A 16,524-nucleotide genomic window follows, 5' to 3' on the forward strand; every position below is an offset into this window, starting at 1 on the left:
AAATCAAAATCCTATAGATGAAAAGAACAATAACCAAAATGAAAAAGTCACTAAATGGGCTCAACAATAGATTTTAGATAGCTAGATCTAGCAAAACAATTCTTAAAAAAATGAAGGCATTAAAAAAAAGTCCCCAGTTAAACAAAGACTGAAATAATTTGCTGCTAAGAGACCTGCCTTACAAGAAATACTGAAGGAAGTCCTTCTGGCTGAAAGGAAGTGACTCCAGATGGTAATTCAAAAGGATGAAAAGTACTGGGAATGGTCCATTTATGGGTAAATACAGAAGACTGTATGAGTAGATTTCTTTAATTTTCTGCTCTAATCTCTTTAAGAAAACATAAAATTATATAAATCAATAAGTTGTATTGTTTCGTTTGTAACATTTATAGATATAATATAAAGATAATAATATAGTGTCAGTATGTTTTTGCAATAGAAATTGCAAAAAGGAGGGAAAGAAATGAAACTACATTTGAACAAAGTTGCTATATTTTACTGGTATTAAGTCAGTATTCACCGACAGCAGATTTTGCTTACTGTAATTCCTAGAGCGACTTCTTAGAAAAAAACTTAAAAAAAATATATATATATATATATGTAAAAATAAATTAAAAAAATCTTAAACTACATAGTTACGAAATCAACAGAGGAATTAAATAATATGCTAAAACATTGTTTAACACAAAAGAAAGCAATAAAAGATGGAAAGAGGGACAAAAAAGAACATGAGACATATAGAAAACAAATAGTAAAATAGCAGATGGAAATCCAGCCACATTAATAACCATATTAATGGGAATTGACTAATTAGGCCAGAGATTATCAAGTTGAATTAAAAAAAAAAACCAAGATCCTGCTGTATGTTGTTTAGAAGAGTCACATTTTATATTAAAATCACAAATAGGTTCAAAGGAAAAGAATGAAAAAAATATATGCTTTGGAAAATGAGAAATAAAAACATAAGAAAGCTGGAATGGCTATATAAAAATCTGACAAAATAAATCAAATATTAGCAGAGACAAAAAGGGGCATTTCATTATGATAAAAGGATCACTATAATAGGAACATATAATAATTGTAAATGTATACACATTTAATCACAGTTCTAAAATGTATGAAGGAAAAACTAATCAAATTGAATAAAATAGACAATTGAACAAGTATTGTTCAAAACTTCAATATCTTATTCTCAATTGTTTGTAGAAGAAAGTAAAGACATAGAAGATTGGAACAAAACTTCAACCAACTGGACCTAACTAATACCTAAGTAACAGTCCACCTACCAAAAGCAGAATAGTCACAGCACATGGAAACACAATGTACTAAAATTTATGGGATGTGGCTAAAGCATTTCTTGGAGGAAAATGTATAGCTGTAATTTCCATATTTAAAAAGTGGAAATATCTCAAATCAATAACTTAAACTTCTACCTTTAGAAACCAGAAATAGAAGAGCAAACTGAATCCAGAGCAAGGAGAAGGAAGAAATTTATAAAGGCTAGAGCGGGGAGAAAAATGAAATAGAGAATAGAAAAACAATAGAGATAATCAATGAAACCAAAAGTTGGTTCCTTGAAAAGAGCAACAAAATGGACAGATCTTTAGCTGATTGAGGGAGAGAAGGGGAGAGTGAGAAAGAACGATTCAAAGTACTAACATCAAGAATAAACGAGGGAGAGCACCATTACTGACCTTGCAAAAATTAATAGAATTACAAGGAGGTCATATGAGCAGTTATATGCCAACTATTTGATAATCAATAATCTAAATGAAAAGGACAAATTCCTAGAAAGACACAAACTACTGAAACTGATTCAAGAAAAAAATAGTAAGTCTGAACAGACCTATAGCAAATAAAGAGATTGAACTAGTCAACAAAACTTCCCCCAGAGGAAAGCCTAGGCCCAGAGGACCTCGTGGATGAATTTTACCAAACATTTAAAGAAGAATAAATACCAAACCTTTACAGACGCTTGGAAAAAACAGAAGAGGAGGAACCAGTTCCCAACTCATTCTGTGAGGCTAGCATTTCCTGAACACCAACGCTGGACAGACGTCGCAGGAAAAGGCCAATATCCCCTATGAAAATAGAAGCAGTTTCTCTACAAAATACTACTAAACTGAATCTAGCCACATATGAAAAAGATTCTACATCATGACTAAGTGTGATTTATCTCAAGCATGGAAGATTTAACATACCAAGAATCCACGTATCACCCCATATTCATAGACTAAAGGACAAAACCACATTAACATTTCAGTAGACACAGAAAAAGCATTCAACGAAATCCAACACGTTCTCATGCTAAAAGCAGGAAACAAACTAGGGACAGAAGGGAACTTTTTCAACTTGATAAAGGCCATTTCCCCCCTACGATCAGAAATAATACAGGGATGTCTGCTCTTGCCACTTCTATTCAACATTGTATCCAGCAATTCCACTACTAGATGCATCACAAGAGAACTGAAAACACAAAAACTTGTACACGAATAGTTGTAATAACCAAAAAGTGAAACACCTCCAAGGTCCGTCATCTGATAAATGGATAAACAAAATGTGGTCTATCCATACACTGGCATGTTACTCAGCCGCAAAAAGGAATGAAGTACTGATCCGTGCTGCCCCATGGGCGAGCCCTTGAAAGCTCTTATGCCAAGAGATAGAAAGTAGCTGAACAGCTGTCAGGAGCAGGGGAATGGCGTGGGGAGTTACTGTTAACGGGTTCAGGGTTTCTTCTTGGAGTCACAGAAACGTTCTGCAATTATGTAGGGGTGATATGGCACAATGAAGATACTAAAACCCATGAATTTTGTACTTTAGAGGGTGATTTATATCTTAATTTAAAAAATTTGTGAGCAAACAAAACTTTACTGGGGCTTCTAATCAGATCATAAGCATACAGCTTGAGAGGTTTTTCACCCACATGGCCATATTCAGATAAGCGCCATCCACATAAAATATAGAACATTCCCAGAAGCATTCCAGAAGCATCCCTTGTGCCCCGTCCCAGTCACTACTCCTCCCAGAGCAAACACTCTTCTGACTGCCAACCCTGAAGTGACTTTTGAACTTCAGATACATGGACTCCTAAGGTTCACATTCTCTGTGTCTGGCTTCTTTCTTCCAACATTATGCTCATGAGATTCACACACACAGTTGTGCACCTGTAACATGTCCATTTCTCTTTGAGGGACAGTATTCCAGTGTGTCAATACTCAAGAGTTTATTTGTTCCTTCTACTAATGATGGACATTTCCGGTGGCGTCTAGCTTTTGGCTATTAGTGTTGTGAACATTTTTCTATGTCTTTTGCTCTCAATAAAACATATTTCTTGAATGTGGAAGAGACTATCTAAGAATGCTGCAGAATGCTGGGTCTTGAGGTATGGGTGCGATCCATTTGAGTTTATGCCAAATGGTTTTTCTAAGTGTTTGAACCAACTTATACTCCAGACAGCACAGTATGAGAGTTCCAGGTTTTTATATAAAGGCAAAAATATTAAAAATATGTGGTCACCAGCATGTCGGGAAAGGCAGGGCTTCCGCCCATATATTTTATGTGAATGAGCCTACAGCACCACTGACACTATTTTTCCTTGTCGTCTCTCAGGCTGCCCTACGAGGACAAAAAGATCCCAATTCCTTGTCAGTATCCCCCATTACCGAGCCTCTTTCTTAGCTGCCTTCACTGGAGAGAATCCCCTGTGCTGCACTGAGTGAGGGAACGCTTTCAGGAAAGGCAGGGGAGCGGACAAACTGGTCCTACCTGAGAAGGACTTGGAGGTAGCCTCACACTGCGTCCAGCTGTCCTTTGCTAATGTCTGTCTGGGCGGAGCCACTGGCCACTCTGTGGCCCATCCTCGTGGTGGGGGGAGCTGGGTAGTGTCAATGCTTCAACAAAAAGAAGCCCTCCTTGGACTTCTTAGCATCTTCCGTTCATATACCTCATCTATTTATCGGCGTATCCAGTGACCTGTCCTCATTCTGAAACAAGTGTAGAAGACAGAAGTCAGCACGAAGGGAAAATACACCTAGGGAAACAATGAACCTTGTGAGAAAAAAAAAAAAACAAAAAACGGTGCTGGACGTGTGGCCACAGCTGCAGCTGTCAGCTTCCTGGAGGGTGAAGAAAGGAGAGAGGCAAGATCAAAAGCATTCACGTTGTTTGTAAGACTTTTAAAAAGAGCAAAACCAAAAACCACAAGTAAAAGCAAACTGACCGGCCAGGTTCGGTTCAGCTTTTTCCGATGGGGAGACAGAGGACCCGCAGCCGGGTGGAGCCCCTGCAGCGACAGTGGCCATCAGTGCAAGGTGCCTTCAGCAGCAGCCCCCAGGAAGAAGCAGCGTAGCCCCAGTTAGATTTCTGAGGGACAACGGAGAGAACAGAAAGGTCACTTCTTCTCTTGGGCTCAAAGATGACATCTGCCTGGAGGTGCCAGGCAGGAAAGGAGGGCATCATCTCTGGGGGAAATAGAGATGAACACAGGGCGTCACCCGCCAGTGCCGTGTTGGCCACACCTGCCTCGTCCGGTCTCTGCAGTAGATCCTTTCGTGGTGAAGACAGACTTCCAGGTTCTTCTCTGGATACAAAAATTTCTCGTGTTATCTGTGTCTTCGGGTAGAATTTGCCTCGTGCCCTTCTTCTCCCTGGGTCCAGGTAATTGCAAAGTGTTTATGGGGCTCCTGTCTTGGTTTCAGCACACGTGAGGAACAGTGAGCGACCCAGGAGGGGTCTGGTGGCGAACTATAATCAGGAGCGTGGCAAAGCTGAGCAGCCCAGAGGATGGTGATCCGGTCCTGAGTGCCCCGGGAAAGCCACCTGACCTGAATTCCCACTTGTGTCATGCCTCTGCCCTGTTCTCTGGCCTATCAGATGGAGACCAGGATAGAAAATGTCACACCCCAAACGGGCACGAATAAAGGTAGATCCGTACGTAGAGAAACAACATTTAGCAATGTGCACTGGTCTAAACAGTCTTTGAAAATTCTTAGGGAGAAAATACGTCTTTCTAACGTCTCTGTGCATGGCCGTCATTTCAAGGGAACCGTGGGTCAGGTGCTGTGGCAGGTGGTTTCAAAGACACCCCCATACAAGCTCCTGTGGGGTCGGTAGCAGCCTGCACCTCCATCCCACAGGTATGCACACGGAGGATGTCAACTGGGAGCACAGCCAGCTGAGACTCCTCAGAAGAGGGCAGCGTCCTCCCCTGCTCCTCCTTTCTGGAGGCAAAATTTACACACGATGTGATGAAATATGATCACACACGATATGATAAATTTTGGGAAATTCTGGCCTAGGCGTCCAGAATAACCAAGCCAGAGAAACATGTATTGCGTGAACATCTATTTTATTTTATTTTATTTTTTATTTTACTTTTTCTTGAAGTAAAATTATCTCTATTTGCAGATGGCATGATATTATAAATAGGAAACCCTGAAGATCCCACCAAAAATCTATTTTAGACATTCCTTAGCAGAGAGGATTTTAATAGTTACATCTTGAATAAATAGCTGATTTGGGGAGTCGAAGGACTCTTTAAATGAAATGCTTGAAGCATGAAGTTTTCTTGAAGTGCTCTTACTTAAGACAGTTGAACTAGAATCTTCTTGCTTTTAGGACAGACTCACCTGGTCCGGGGACCCAGTGAGTACTTTGCAATTGGTAGCCTCCATTTTGCTGACCTTTGAGCCTTCTGTCCTGATACTTACAGATTTGTTCCTGTAAGCATTTTGGTGGCTCAGTTCAAGACCTTCTAATATTTGAGCAACATACGAATGGAAAATTTAGGCTTCAGGTTTCAGTTTCTTTTTGTAAGATTTTATGTTTAAGTAATTTCTACACCCAATGTGGAGCTGGAACCCACAACCCCGAGATCAAGAGTGACGTGTTCCATCGACTGAGCCAGCCAGATGCCCCTAGATTTCAATTTCAAGCACAAAGCAGGGCTATTTCTCACTTGATAGTGAGTTTACAAGGTGAGTGATCTCTAGAAACCTAAAGGGCACACGGAGGGATCACTCAGTCTGAAAATAACAAACACTCTAGAAAAGAAAGTGTTTTACTTTTTGAATGACCACAGTGTTTTTTTGGCTATTTATTATAACTAAGCCATTCCGTAAAACCTCAGGAAATAGGATTTAAAAAAACCTTTTAAAAATATTTATTTTATTTTAATAATAAATAAAATAAATCTTATTTGTTAGCACAGAGCCTGATGTGGGGCTCGAACCCATGAACTGTGAGATCATGACCTGAGCTGAACTCTGATGCTTCACTGACTGAGCCACCCAGGCACCCCAGGAAAGATAATTTAAATGCCATGATGGATCCAGCTTCTCGAAGGCCTCGCCTCTGCTCGGCTACTCAAATTATTTTTCAGACCTCAGAGCTGGTCATGTCTCTGTCTTCTGTACCCACCACCTTAACAGAACCTTCTGGGACTTCTCAATGGCTACAGGATAAATTCCAAACTCTAATGTGGCACATAAGATCCTTCACTCTCCAATGCCAACTTTGTGTCCAGGACCAGTTCTTATCACCTCAGACTCCATGTGAGAAGTTCCCCAAACACAACCATGTTTTCTAGATCCTTGTAGAAAACTCCCTATAGCACCAGTCCCTCTAGGCTGAAATATCCTCCCCTGCTTTGAAACGTCTGTCTTTGTTAAGCTGGCTTAACTGTCCCTGGTGCTGTGTACATTGTCCTGGATCAGACACTGATAACATGGTGTTGTCCCGAGGGGGTCCCCAAAACACAGCACAGGGTATGGCACAAGGCGGGTGGCCAGCATGCGTTCATGCAGTGAGTAAGAAGAATGGGCTGACTTCTGACGTAATCGTGTGGTCAGCTTGTGGCTGCACCAGGGTGGGTGGTCCAGTCTCACGACGACCAAGATTATGCGCCCCTCCTAGTTTCCTTGATTGCTTTGTGAGAGGGTGATAAGACAGAAGCAATGCCAGAATGGAATGGCTTGGCTTCGGGAGTGGATCCTCTGGCCTTGATCAGAGCATCATCCTCCCCCAAGTTACCCAAGACAGTGAAAACTTGTCCCGTTAGTTACCATGCATTAGCGCTAAGGTGTGTCCCCTAGCTGTCCTGGCCACTGTGTGCCACTCGAATAGAATGGACTAAAATGAGCTCCTATCCAAAGTGACAACCTCAGTGTCTCTGATGGCCTCTAGTCCTGCCAAAGTTTTTACTGGGCTACCAGTGAAAGGAGGGTACTGGAGCCGCTGGGAAGATGGACACTTAAGGGTGAGCTGTTCTTGGTAGTTGGAAGATTGAGTCTCGGCCATCAGGCTCAAGAGCCGGGTGCTGGGAGGCAGGTGGCCGCCATGTCTGGAGGTGCACTTGGTGACAGAGGTGTGCCCCTGGAATGGGGCAGCCCCGCAGGGACTGGGGCCGGGCTGTGTGCCGATGTCCCCGGCAGGCCTGCTTCTACCCAACTGCCCTTTCATATGCTGCCCTTGGCTTTTTGATGCACAAGGTCCACTGGAAGCTTGTGGCTGAGATGGTCATTCTTCAGGGACCCTAAGGAGAAGTTCGCGTCTTACCCTGGTTTCAGGACCACTTGGGTTTTTCTCCTGTAATTGTTTTACTTATCTATTGAAAGCTGAGTTTCTTTTCCACTGAAAAGCAAAGGTGCGTGCCTCCTGTGGGAGAGCGTCCGGGTCTTTGATTACATAGATTTTGTCTTGGCCCCTCTCTTGCCTCTGTTTACGTTCTACCCGTTTTTCCGCTTTCTACCTTATGATCTCCTGAAATTATTTACGGCACAATGTGAAATACAAAGAACTTGGCTAAACACATTGAAGACTTAATATGAATAAGAAAAGGCCTCTCTTTTTTTGCCTTATCTCTCCAGCCGCCCACGAGCTAGAGCTACCGTTGCCAGTTCTGGCTCGGGGAACATTGGCCCAGGGGACTTGGAGTTTGGTCCTGACTCTGCCAGCAAATCACTGTACCCTTTGAGCCTCCTTTTCCTGGTAGGTGGCTCACTGTGAAGTGATGCAGAAAAACAAGATAAGCACAAAACACTTGGGTCAGTGCTTCATCAGCACGGTGGCGCCTAATCATGGCAATAGGTCTCTTGCTGCAGTGGTGTGCCCGGCCCCGGGGAATTCTGTTCATGCGTCCACCGAGAGGCCATCGAGAGCGGGCAGACAGCTCGGGGGTCGGGTCCAAGTTGCTGCTGGTCTCCGGGCTCTTTGGCAGGTCACAGAGATTATCGTTCTGGAAGTGGTGTGGTGGTGTGGGTGCACAGGGGGAAGGGAAAGGCTTCAAGCTGATGACTTTCAAATAGAAGAACATTCTGGAGCAATTCTGAGGCCTGAGAGGGGGCGGATGGGAGCTGTCAGCCCTGCCTTCTCAGCGCTTCCCCTGCTGCCCTCTGAGAGATGGAGACGGCCTCCTTGAAAGCCGTGCTTCTGGGCTTCCTTCTCCCGGACCCCAGATTCTGTGTCCCGAATGCCTTGTGCAGGAGCTGGCCGGCCTGCCCCCTTCTTCCCTCTCTCCCTCGCTCTCCTCTCTCTCTCTCGGCTTCTCTCAATTCCATGAACCCAACACATGGAGAGTTTACTAGTAGCCAGGCACTGTGCTCAGCACTAAGAAAGACTGAGTCTGCTCTTGTGAGGCTTGATTTCCAAGAAGGTTGTTCGGATGTTCAGGAAATAACCGGGGCTGCAGTGGGTGGAGGGCTTCAGAGCTGCAGCCTCTGTAACTGAGCAGCAAGTGCTCTGATCGTGAGGCCTAAGGGGGCTTTAGAGGCACTGGGACACATCACTGCCAGGTTTGTGAAGTCTTCTTATCTCCAGTTAGAAATAAAAATGATTAGGCTAGATCATTTCTTGAAATCAGTGTCTCGAAGATATTACATGAGTTGGCTATTTTGAGACAGCTTCTGTTGAGTGCTACATTTGCGGGGAAATTTGACTTTTGCTATCAGGCCCCTCTGGATTTTGGGCTGGAGATCGGGAATCACTTAAAGAAGCGATCCCCAAACTGTAATGAATGATGAACCACCTGGGGTCTTGTTGGAATGCAGGTTCTGGGTCAGTAGGTCTGGGATGGGGGCCGAGACCCTCCAACAAGCTCCTCTACTCCAGGCTGTAACTGCCTCCTTCGTCACCAGCAAGGATTTAGATCAAGGCCTCTAACTATGGCACGACTGTTATTCTGGGCCAGGTAACGCTTGTTGTGGGACAGTCCCTTGCACCGCAGGCCCTTAGCAACACTCCTGGTCTTTACCCACTAGATCCCAGTAGCAATCAACCTCTTCCCCTACTTGTGACAATCAAAAAGGTATCTCCAAATATTGCCAAATGTTCTGAGGGGCAAAAATCATCCCGAGTTGAGAACTACTGGATTAGATGATTCTCAAAGGCTTGAGTCCAGGTTTCTTGGCTCAAAAACCCATATCAAAACCTCTCAGTCTGAAAACATGCATGCCACCAAGCCTGGGAAAGATTTGGCCCCAAAGCTGATCTCTAGATACCCTTTTGAAGGTACAAAGTCATGGATCCACCTGTCTTCACAACAGCAGTGACTGCTCCCCCAAAAGGCTGAGTACAATGGCATTTGCACTCTGAAAGAGACCCTGGTGTGTGGCATGACTGCAGCGGGGGTGACAGGGAGGGGACGCCACACGGGGGCCCCACGACAGGAATGAGTGTGAGCCTACCCAGTGGGACAAGTGCTGTCCCCTCTGGCTCAGCAATGGAGCCTTCCCAGAGAGGCAAGGGTTTCAGATTCATCTAGATCAGCAGAATGTGTCCCTTTCTTTACAAGGGGACTTTGCTCCCCTTATCTGCAGGACCCAGGAGGGTAAGAGGGCTTTAAATGGAATTGGATGAGAAGCCAATGACTCAGCACCCACTGGGACAGAGGCAGAGGTCCAATGCTAACCTGAGAGAGAGGTGCTCCAGCCCCTGCCATGGATGAGGAGCTAGTGAGGTTGAAAGCCACAGAGAGAGCAAGCAAAGGCCACTGCACAACTGGATGCCCATGGATTTGAAAATGCATTAATAGCTTTAATGGCTCCGAAGGAAAAACAAGACAGAATTTAAGCAGTTGGATAAACTACTGTGCTTCACAAGTAACAGGGATGATGACTCTTGGGATAGAAAGTTACCTACACAACTACTATAGGGAAAGCTCCAGAAAGAGTGCTAAGTAGGAGAATCATGCCGCCATTATCTAAGGAAGTGGAGGAGGGGTGTGTGTGTGTGTGTGTGTGTGTGTGTGTGTGTGTGAGAGAGAGAGAGAGAGAGAGAGACAGACAGACAGACAGACAGACTGAAAAAAAAAAACCCAAAGGATAATCCAAAACACTTAAAATTGATTTTCTTTAAGGAACAGAAGAGAATAGAAGGTCCAAGTGTAGAAGTTAAACTTCTTTAAATGTACCTTTTTTTCTTAGATGTTTGAACTTGGAACATTGGAAACTGACAAAATAAAAATACACGTTATTTTTTAGAATAGTTTTAGGCTCACAACACAATTGAGTGGGAAGTACAGAGAGATTTCATGCAGCACGTCCTCCCCCCGATGGACATCCTGCACCAGGGTAAGACAATTGTCACACTCTGTGAACCAACACTGACATGTCGTTATCACCCAAAGTCCGGAGGTTACATTAGGGCTCTTGATGATGTATGTTCTGTGGGTTTTGACAAATTCATAATGGCGTGCATCCCCTGTTACAGTATTTTACAGAACAGTTTCACTGCCCTAAAAATCCTCTGTGCTCCACCTATTCAAACCCCCCCCCCCCACTTAGCCCCATGGCAACCAACTGATGTTTTTATTATCTGCATAGGTTTGCCTTTTCTAGAATGTCACTTAGTTGGAATGACACAGTAGGTTGACTTTTCAGGCTGGCTTCTTCACTTATCAGTATGCATTTGAGTTCATTCCATGTCTTTTTGTGCTATGTGAATGTTTTCCCAAGTCATAAACAAAATTAAATTTGAAAAGAACTATCTCTACAAATCAGAAACAAAGTGATACAGATACCTTGACTATCCCAAGTGACTTTAACGTACACTAATTTGACTGGATATCCCTAGTTGGATGAACCCTAAAGACAAAATAACTGCAAAAATCGTTTTTGTTTTTGTTTTAATTTTTAAATTTACATCCAAGTTAGTTAGCTTATAGTACAACAATGATTTCAGGAGTAGATTCCTTGATGCCCGTTACCCTTTTAGCCCATCCCCCTTCCCACAACCCCTCCAGCAACCCTCTATTTGTTCTCCATATTTAAGAGTCTTTTATGTTTTGTCTCCCTCCCTGTTTTTATATTATTTTTGCTTCCCTTCCCTTATGTTCATCTGTTTTATGTCTTAAAGTCCTCATATGAGTGAAGTCATATGATATTTGTTTTTCTCTGACTAATTTTGCTTAGCATAACACCCTCTAGTTCCATCCACATAGTTGCAAATGGCCAGATTTCATTCTTTTTGATTGCCGAGTAATACTCCACTGTGTGTGTGTGTGTGTGTGTGTGTGTGTGTGTGTGTGTGTGTACACCACATCTTCTTTATCCATTCATCCATTGATGGGCATTTGGGCTCTTTCCATACTTTGGCTATTGTCGATAGTGCTGCTATATACATGGGGGTGCATATGCCCCTTCGAAAAAGCACACCTGTATCCCTTGGATAAATACCTAGTAGTGCAATTGCTGGGTCGTAGGGTAGTTCTGTTTTTAATTTTTTGAGGAACCTCCATACTGTTTTCCAGAGTGGCTGCACCAGTTTGCATTCCCACCAGCAGTGCAAAAGAGATCCTCTTTCTCCACATCCTCGTAAACATCTGTTGTTGTCTATGTTGTTAATGTTAGTCATTCTGACAGGTGTGAGGTGTATCTCATTGTGGTTTTGATTTGTATTCCCCTGATGATGAGTGTGTTGAGCATTTTTTCATGTGTCAGTTGGCCATCTGGATGTCTTCTTTGGAGAAGTGTCTATTCATGTCTTTTGCCCATTTCTTCACTGGATTATATGTTTTTCGGGTGTTGAGTTTGAGAAGTTCTTTATAGATTTTGGATACTAACCCTTTATCTGATATGTCGTTTGCAAATATCTTCTCCCATTCTGTCAGTTGCCTTTTAGTTTTTCTGATTGTTTCCTTCACTGTGTAGAAACTTTTTATTTTGATGAGGTCCTAATAGTTGAGGTTTGCTTTTGTTTCTCTTGCCTCTGGAGATGTGTTGAGTAAGAAGTTGTTGTGGCTGAGGTCAAAGAGGTTTTTGCCTGCTTTCTCCTCTAGGATTTTGACATTTTCTTGTCTTACATTTAGGTCTTTCATGCATTTTGAGTTTATTTTTGTGTATGGTGTGAAAAAGTGGTCCAGGTTCATTCTTCTGCATGTCGCTGTCCAGTTTTCCCAGCACCACTTGCTGAAGAAACTGTCTTTATTCCATTGGATATTCTTTCCTGCTTTGTCAAAGATTAGTTGACCATATGTTTGTGGGTCCATTTCTGGGTTCTCTGTTCTGTTCCATTGATCTGAGTGTCTGTTTTTGTGCCAGTACCATACTGTCTTGATGATTACAGCTTTGTAATACAGCTTGAAGTCCAGGATTGTGATGCTTCTAGCTTTGGTTTTCTTTTTTAGGACTGCTTTGGCTATTCAGGGTCTTTTCTGGTTCCATACAAATTTTAGGATTGTTTCTTCGAGCTCTGTGAAGAATGCTGGTGTTATTTTGATAGGGATTGCAAAAGTGGTTTTAAATGTTTTTCAACACTTGGTATTATTCAGTTCTTTTTTTTTCTTTTTGAGATAATGTTGGTTTTACTATTCTGAGTTGTCAGATATGTAATGTGGAATAAAGCAAATAGGTAATTATATTCTAATTCTACCATTCTTTTTTTTTTTTTTTTAAATAATCTCTACTCCCAATGTGGGGTTTAAACGCATGACCCTGAGATCAAGAGTCCCAAGCTCTACCAACTGAGCCAGCCAGGCACCCCTGATTCCACCATTCTTGATGTTCTGAAAACTAGGGCTGTTGATGTGGAAGAAAGGAAATAGAAAAATGGAAGACAGAGGGGGCCTGAGTGGCTCAGTCAGTTGGGTGTCCGACTCTTGATCCTGGCTCAGGTCGTGATCTCACAGTTCACGAGTTCAAGCCCACATCAGGTTCTCTGCTGTCAGCATGGAGCCAGCTTGGGCTCCTCTCCTCTCTTTCTCTCTCTCTCTCTCTCTCTCTCTCTCTCTCTTTCTCTCTCTCTCTCTCTGCCCCACCATCATCCCCCATAAATAACATTTAAAAAAATGAAATAAAATGGCTTCTTTTACTCCCTGCAATCAGTTCTCCACCCCTTGGTGCAGTTAGAATCATGTATGAAAAGGAAAGTCACAGGTTAGCATAATTCTCACAAAGACTGGCTGATCAGATTTCTTGGTGTGGGATTCTTTTTAAATGTTTATTTATTTATTTTGAGAGAGAGAGAGTGTGGGGGAGGGTCAGAGAAAGGGAGAGAGAGAATCCCAAGCAGGCTCCACACTCTCAGTGTAAAACCCGATGTGGGGCTCAAACACAAGAACTGTGAGATCATGATCTGAGCTGAGGTCCAGAGTTGGGTGCTCAACCGCCCACCAAAGCGCCCCTGGAGTGGTACTTTTAAATGATGTGTGTTAATCTGTATCCATTTGGAATTTCAACAGTGGACTGAGAAGGGGCAGACAGTGACGGATGGTAACAAGACTTACTGTGCTGATCATTTCACCATATACACAAATACGGAATCATTATATTGCACACCTGAAACAAATACAACATTCTATGTCAATGATGAATCAATAATATAAAGAGAAGGGGCAAGAAAGTTCAGAATTGTGCTGTGGATTTTTTTTTTTTTTAAATGGAGTGGGGCGGTGATGAGAAGCCCTTTCTCAAAGCCCACTCTGCCTTCAGGTAAATTTCACTGAGAAGATTAGGAATATTGGACAAAGACAATTATAGTGGCTTGGAACTCAGTTTGCCACTAGACCGGGGTTGCTGGCAATCTGCAGCACAGAGTGGGACTTGGTCACGCCAGCTGTCCACGATGACACGTCCACGCCTCGGCCCCGTGGAGGCAGCTGCTGCCCAAGGCTCCGCAGGCGGGAGAGGCGAGACTGGCACCAGGAACGGGCTGCTCACTTTTCTTTTAAAGGAAACAAACTCCAAGTCCGGGAGGCGCTGACAAGCTGGTAAATCTAGAGGCTCCTACACAGTGTTTATCCAGTGCCAACATTTCTAAGGTAGAGGCAAGCAAAAATCTGTGGGTCAAGAAGTACTAGGAGAGTCAGAAAACATAAAGAAGATACTGCGATGAAATCCACAGAAATGTCGGTGGCGGTCATCTGGAAGGGATGGGACGGGGGGACCACGGATATTTTAATTCTCATTTATAGTTTTCAATATTTTATGCATTTCTACTAGGAGTAGGGATTGCTCTCATACTTAGAAAAAAATATAGATGCTATTTTTATAAAGAGAGAAGGAGAGAAAAAAAAAGTTGATTGGATTTGCCTAGAACATGAGATTGTGATTGGGAAGAGGCTACAAGGGATAAGTGAATCTGTCCTAAACTCAACAAGTCTCAAAAGCCTAAAATGTCTAGAAATGCAAGGAATTCGAGTTTACAACCTGGATGCATTCTGTTCATGTTTGGAATCTGCACATTAAAATAAAACTATCATTTTAAATATGTATAATGTTTACTTTAAAAGAGTATAGTAAGGGAAACTGTAGTATCTTATACTTTACAGTTTTCTTTTTCCTATTTTTTTAATGTTTATTTACTTTTGAGATAGAGAGAGAGCACGTGAGTGGGGAAGGGGCAGAGGGAGAGGGAGACAGGATCTGAAGCAGGCTCCACGCTGTCCGCACAGAGCCCAATGCGGGGCTCAAACTCGAGAACCATGGGATCATGACCTGAGCTGAAGTCGGAGGCTTAACTGGCTGAGCCATCCAAGCGCCCCTCTTTTTCCTATTTCTGAAAGTGTTCCACTTTTCCTCTTGGCTGCCAGGATGCCCAGAGCTAAATTTTGGGCTTAGTCCATATGGCACAGTATAATATACAGCCATTTCCTCCCTCCATTTCTCAACTTCAATTATATTATGCTTGCTTAGATATCCTATTTTATGTCTTTATAACAAGCCCACTACAGTTCTGGGGAGCAGGTGGGGGTATAATAGTAATGAATGGTCTTACTTGAGAGAAAACCTCTGTGATATCAAGAGGAATAGGAATTTTTCTCACAGATAACGAGGCTGATTTGCAGAGATAGTAATGTGATTCTGTGATTGATCCGCTTGAGCTAGAACCTAACTTTTCAGACTCCTCAGTCCTTCTTTCACTGCTAAGCTAAGTAGTGGGGCTTGAGGACGGCTCTTTGTGACCACGTCAGAGATGGTGACAGGAAAGGCATACTGCCTTCCATTCCTGGTTACCCCCTATCTAGAAGGGTGGAAAGTAGGTGACCCGGTGACATGCCCACATTGCTGTATGTCCACTCCTAGGAAGCATGTCGTTAAGAACCAGTCACACAAGACCGCCAAAGCCAATGGTGGCAATTAATATTTCCCAATCTTGCTTTCAGAGCAAAGGCTAGTTCCTCCAAAGGCGTGCTGCCCTCATTTCTGTCCTGGTTTGGTGACATTTTTGTTCAAACTGTTGTTTTACCGAGGGTCCTGAGTCTCTCTATGTGGCTGGGGAAGCCCCTGTTCTCTTCCCTCATTGCTGGGAATCTTGCTGGGTTAGTTTGCTCGGGCTTCTGTAACGAGGCACCATGGACTGGAGGCTTACACAACAAATTTATTTCCTCACAGTTCTGGAGGTGGGAAGCCAGAGATCAAGGTGTTGGCAAGGTTGGTTTCTTCTGAGGCCTCGCTCCTTGGCTTGCAGACAGCCGTCTTCTTCCTGTGTCTCGCACTGTCTTCCCTTTGTGCCTGTCTATGTCCTAAACTCTTCTTCTTCTCTTTTTTTAAATTAAAAACAATTTTTTAATTTTTATTTTACTTTTTTACATTTTTATTTTTTTTAATTTTTTTAAATTTTTTTAATTTATTTTTTTTAATTTTTTTTAACGTTTTATTTATTTTTGAGACAGAGACAGAGCATGAATGGGGGAGGGGCAGAGAGAGAGGGAGACACAGAATCGGAAGCAGGCTCCAGGCTCTGAGCCATCAGCCCAGAGCCCGACGCGGGGCTTGAACCCATGGGCCACGAGATCGTGACCTGAGCTGAAGTCGGATGCTTAACCGACTGAGCCACCCAGGCGCCCCACTTTTTTACATTTTTAATGTTTTATTTATTTTTAAGAGACAGAGAAACAGAGTACGAGCAGGGGAAGGGCAGAGAGAAAAGGAGACACAGAATTTGAAGCAGGCTCCAGGCTCTGAGTTGTCAGCACAGAGCCTGATGTGGGGCTTGAACTCGTGAACTGTGAGATCATGACCTGAGCCAAAGTTGGATGCTTAATGGACTGGGTCACCCAGACCCCAAAAAACAATTTTTTAAACGTTT

General features: G+C 43.1%; 1 protein-coding gene across 1 annotated transcript in view; it reads right to left on the reverse strand.

The window, feature by feature from the left end:
* Positions 1–16,524, reverse strand: part of DOCK9 (dedicator of cytokinesis 9) — a 333,584-nt gene that overhangs the window by 14,076 nt on the left and 302,984 nt on the right. The window contains exon 55 of the transcript XR_006199867.1: positions 3,769–4,033. The gene's annotated coding sequence lies outside the window, so the exon portion shown is untranslated. The remainder of the gene's footprint in view (positions 1–3,768; positions 4,034–16,524) is intronic.

This window comes from Panthera leo, chromosome A1 (genome assembly GCF_018350215.1).
Source record: "Panthera leo isolate Ple1 chromosome A1, P.leo_Ple1_pat1.1, whole genome shotgun sequence".
Lineage (NCBI taxonomy): Eukaryota > Metazoa > Chordata > Mammalia > Carnivora > Felidae > Panthera > Panthera leo.